Source organism: Drosophila bipectinata, chromosome 2R (genome assembly GCF_030179905.1).
Source record: "Drosophila bipectinata strain 14024-0381.07 chromosome 2R, DbipHiC1v2, whole genome shotgun sequence".
Classification (NCBI taxonomy): domain Eukaryota; kingdom Metazoa; phylum Arthropoda; class Insecta; order Diptera; family Drosophilidae; genus Drosophila; species Drosophila bipectinata.
In genome coordinates, this window is record NC_091737.1 from 5,396,147 (window position 1) to 5,402,146 (window position 6,000).

Sequence of the window (6,000 nt, forward strand, 5' to 3'; positions counted from 1 at the left end):
CTTCGAGTGATACCACAGGTCCTAGTAAATGAAACCCCAGTCAGGGTCACCCAAAAGGGTATTCCACAGTCCGGACCACCGGCACTGGCTGATGCTGCAGTTCTCTTACCTGCGACACCACAACCATTACAGGTGATTCCTCCATCGAAACATATATTTGTTTCTCGGCTTGCCCCTAATACTTCAGAGATTGAAGCCAAAGCCAAAACTAAAGCCGATATAAAGGTGGAGAACATAGCGAAATTTAATTATAGTTATGTAAGGCGCACGTGTGAAATTTCGCCATATTAGAACCACTGGCCAACCTTCCACCTCTTCTTTATCCACTAATACAAAAAACTAGTTTCTTCACTAACACTTACCTATCATAATACTAGGGGCTACGTAGCAAACTCCCCAAACTATATTCTGATAGTTCTTTCTTTGCATCCTATATTATAGCCTTTACAGACTTAGTTAAAGCAGGAGATCTTTAGCTCCGAAGTTTTTCCAAGTACACCACTTTTAGACGTGATCGACCTCAGCGAAGGGGGGGTGGAGTCCTCATTTCGGTAGACTCCCCTCTCGCTTCTGAAGAGGTGAAATCACAAGAGTTTGGTGACATAGAATTTATTTGCATAAAAATCATTTTCGTCCGCGAAATCTTTATACATTACATGTTCATAATACCGCTTTCGAATGAACCGCCCACATATTGGCAGCATTTGTCCGCTATTCAATCCGTTTTTGATCTTATGGCTGATCGTGACCAGCTCGTCGCTGTGAGCGACTTTAATATCCCAGAATTAAAGTGGTCCAACGTCGATACCTCACCATCTTTATCACTTATCACTCACCATGACTTCACCGCGAGCATGTTTGACATGTCCCAAGGTCAAATTAACCATGATAGAAATTCGTTATATCGGCTTTTAGACTTATGCTTTGTATCTGATCCCGATGGTACCGCTCTCTCCAGCGCTTTCCCCCTTTTAACCCCAGAGGATCCATATCACCCCACGCTGGAGCTCTCAATCGAAACCATTCCTGGTATCGGTCAGATGCCCCCATGCGTGGCAAATAAGATTCGCTGCTTCCATAAAGCTGATTTCCACAACCTTAATAGCCTTATCGATACTTATGATTGGTCTGATATTCTGGCATGCACCGATCTTAATGTCACCTTAGAAAAATTTAATGTACTTTAAATACATTTTTTGACTTCTGTGTGCCATGGAAATATCCGTCCGCTTCAACAAATCCTCCTAGGTTTACAAGGTTCCTCACTAACATAAAAAAAAAAAACCAAAAATTGGCTCTTACTAAAATATAAAAAAACTTGCAGTAGTATTGATTTCTCAAGATATCTACTAGCTTGGTCAAATTTTACCGTATATAACGCTGAATGTTACAGGAATTATATTCGCCGCTGCCGGATACAATTTATTCAGGATCCGATGCAGTTTTATAATTTGGTAATCACAAAGCGTAAACATGTATCTTTCCGATGGAGTACTACGCTGTGTGCTTAAATACTGTGCCAGGGCTCTGTGCAAACCTCTTCTAAGACTTTTCAACTTATCTATGAAACCTCTATTATTCCCCCAAAGTGGAAGGAATCTTATATAATTCCCTTACAAAAAGGAAAAAGTCCGATGCTGACAATTACGGAGGCATCCAAAGTCGGCAAGTCCAAAGTTATTTGATAAATTATTTACTCCCCATCTGCAACACTTTTGCTCTTGGATCATCTCTTCTTGTCAGAATGGCTTTATTTAGCGTCGCTCCACCACAACGAAGTTATTGGAGTTGACATCCTTTGTCATAGATGGCTTTCCTAAGGAATATCAAACCGATTTCGTAAGGGATATAATTTATACAGACTAAAGTAAAGCATTTTATTTTTATTAAAGTGAGTCAATCACTCACTCTTGTTGAGTAAACTGAATATGCTCGGATTTCCTACAGACCCCCTAACGTGGATCTCCAGCTACTTAGATGGAAGGGCACAAAGAGTCTTATTTAAAAATATACATTTTACATGGCGTTCCTCAAGGCAGTAATCATAGCCCGTTACTATTTACTCTTTTCATTAGTGACTAACCTTTTTATTGCATATTCTTTAAGTATATACTGTTGAGAATACTCTCACAAAAATTCATAACGATCGGAGCATTAAAACCGAAGTTATAGCTATTTATAGCACACTACCTGCACATCAAACTTAAACAAACTGGAAATTTTAAACGCAATTATCTCAGAATCTTTTTTTTGGGAAATTACCTTTGCGGTGTACACGATTACTAAAAAACTACTAATCCGATCAACACCAAATTTTGACCACTTATTTATTATGATATTAGCTAGTCCGTGAACGAGTGCATTTTTTTGAAAACTCCTTTTTTAAAGCACAAAAAACGAAAATCTTATACCTTGAAAAATTACATTTTTTGTTAAAAACGTCGCCATTTTTTTTTAATCAAAATTTTTAAAAATCCCTCATTCACGGACTAGACAATACAATATACTAACTAAACTTTTTTGAATTTTGGATTTCGGATGAACCGTTTTCGAGAAATCATGTCCACCGCAAGACACCATGGAAAAAAGACGATCCGGGAATTCGGCTATAACATTTTTGTTATGTAATATTTTTTTATGAAAAAATTTAATTAAGTACCCAGAAACATGTACTAAACAACGTCGGTAAAACATTTTTCATAGGTATTTTCTATGGGGTCAAAAAAAAACCGTTAAAATTCCAATTTTTATTCGCGGTACAACTGTATATAACACCTTAAATTACTTTTAAATAATCAAAAATATAAAAACTACATAAAAAGTTTAAAAACACTGTGCCTTGAACCACTATGCCCAATAGGAGCCGAAACGGGAGCTTTGGGGAGAGCGATTGGAGTCCGCAAAGCAAAAGTGCAGAAATAGACACAATAATCTCTATTGCGCGAAGCGATGCGGTTTAAGTTAAAACGGAAGTTTCGGCTTTACTTATTATAAACGCAGTGCCAAAAAAAAAACCCGACCGTTCGCTTAAAAGGAAGTAGTCATTAATAATCATAAATTTATTAATAAATATTGAGAAAGCCACCTATGTTTATCACAGTGGGGGCAAACTTTAATTTTCCATAGCTCGCGTGCATCGAGTCGGAAATTCTGCCGCAACGCTGCTGACACAGTGACACACAGAGGGAGCACTCAAATTTTTTTAGAAGCTCCCTCATTTGCTCCCATTTCAGTTCATTTGACAGCCCAAACATAAGAAAAAAATGTTTCCACTGAGAAAAATTTTCTTGAAACAAAAAATGGGTTTGGAACAAGATTTCTCCATAGGTTCCATTTCTCCATAGAATTGTTGCTAGAAAAGCTTTCTTTAAAATACACTATTTTAGTGCCCTTTCAAACTTTTGACACACCTACTCCCGCACCCAAGGTAAAAATTGGATGTTACGCCAATTCCTTAATGTTTTTGGAAAATGTTTTGATGCCGCACTGTTCCAATGGCTAATCTACATCTACAAATCAAAAAGCAACCAAATCGGATAGTTTTTAGAGAAGTTATAGACTTTTTAGACTGATTTCCTACTGAATCGGTAGTATGGCCGTAGGTTTATTGTTGTTGTTTTGCCCAAGCGCAAAAGTATGCAACCAAATTTGTTGCGGAGAATCCGTACCGTTAAAGTTAAAACTTTATACGTTAGTTAAATTGTGGGTGGAAGAGATGAGTACCAGATATATAGTCGGGAAACTCGACTATAGCCGTTCTTTCATGTTCTTGGTTTGAAACCCATTATAATGTACAACAAAGAAAAAATTGATAAAATAATAAAAAATGGGAATCATATTATTTAGATTTAAATTTTACAAAAGTTGAAAAAGATATGAAACGTAAGCCAAAGCGTAAGTTTAAAAAGACCGAAATATTAAAACAAAAAAATAAAAAAAACTGGGAGGAGACTAATAAGGGTCACACAATAATAAAACATCAAACTAAATTTTACTAAATTCAAAAAATCGCCATTTATCTTGTTATATCAGGTACATTTAAAGTTCTGATTTGAATATTGAAACTGATAATAATAGCAACATGCGTAACATTACCATTAATAACGGCTCAACAAATTAGCATAGTCCCCATTACTTCCAGCAATGGCACTCTACTATTAAATATTTATTTATGATAAACATAAATCAAACCAAAATATTAAATACATACCAATAGTTTATAAAACATGATTATTTATATATAATATTTATAAAGAATATATATGTAGGTCTGTATCAGATATAGCACTGGCACTCGCAATAATTAAAACGTGATATAAAAGGAATTTCGTCGGCTTTCGCTGTTAAGCAATGCATACTTCTTTTTCGTAACGACAGTCGAAGCAGCAACAACAAAAGCTTCTGCAGATCTACCGCGATCAGGTAAGCGATAAATGAATTTCCCCTCTTCCTGGCCTTTCGGTAACAAAGTCCAGTAAATGCCACGACAACATCATCAGTTTTCTTCTGTATGCCCGGTTCTGTCGATCGTTCTACCTGCTTTTCCAGCGGATTTAACGACTCCAGCTAGCGCAGCACTGACAAATGCTTCAAGTAAAAAGCAAGATTCGACCATACAGACTGGAATGGGTCGCTATATAAACATTAACAGAAAACTAAGTTAACAGGACACCCGGCTTCCTTCAGGAACTGTGAAAAACTCTAACACTGCAAATTTATTTGAAATTTTCTGGCTGACACGTCCGACGAAATCCCTATTACAGTCATGGATACAGACTAAAAAAAAAGAGGACCGCCTGCGCTTTATATTCGAGAGAAAAACTCCAACATTATTCTTAATATTATTATTAACATGGTTGTTAGAGCTTTTCTATCGAATATTATTACTTACAAGGTTGTTGGTTTTTTTCTCTCGAATATAAAGCGAAAAAAGGTCCAAGTCAAAAGCGAAGAAAACTTTTGAAACTTGAAGGATATCTTAGACGCCAAGAAAAATAACTACTATACCAACCAGCAAAAAGTAGGAAAGGACAACAAGTTGTCGGGCACTAAAAGATAAAGGTTTTTACCGTTTCAAACATACAAAACAAACAACCGCAACCTCTCATTTAAGTGAAACATGTACCTGACTCTGGGGCGACTCTGAAAAACGATGTCCATCCCATCTACAATCTCCAGTATCTATTGCAATGCAGTATCACGGTTAAAGAGCCGCAAAAACTCAATGGCCCAGTCCTGTGCGCAAATTTCCAGGAATACGGACACACACAAGCAATAAAATAACTTCAAATATGCTTTTCAAACTTCCACTATGCGCTGTTGGTACAATAGGTATTCTAGCTGTTCAACGCCAAGTCTAAGCTGCTTCCCAAAGAGGTGGAAAATGAATTATCATAATGGTAGCAAAACCTGGAAAAGACCACACGCTCACCTCCTCATACCGATATTTTGTGTCTATCGACACTTTTTGAAAATTTCCTCTAACCTGTATCATACGTATCACACATCAATTCGGCTTTCGCGAAAAACATCAAGCCAGCGTTCTCGAGCTTGATAATACAATTTTATTTTCGTTTATAGCTTTTGAAGTAGTGAATTCTATACTTCTTATATGTTATTACAATATTTGGTTCAATGTACTTTATTCCAATGATTTTATTTAATTCTTTATTGTGATTTTTTTTCTTTCATACTATTCAGCTGGGTACCAATGGAATTAGGAGGAATGTACCAAGGTAGGAATTAGGAGGTAGGAATTTTTCGTGATAGGAATCAGGTAGGACTATTTTAAAAGAAGATATAGAATAGAGGTCTGCATTAATACAGTCAAAGCAGCATTTGGCACTCTCACTCAAAGTTCTGACTGACTGAGTGAGACATTGAGTAAAACGGATTTGGCAAATGTGGTAAAGGCATGAGTAAAAAATTTACTCTATCCGAACGGCGACGCAATAACCAAATGAGTTTTGTAACCGAGTACTCGGTTAGTTGTGCGTCGCA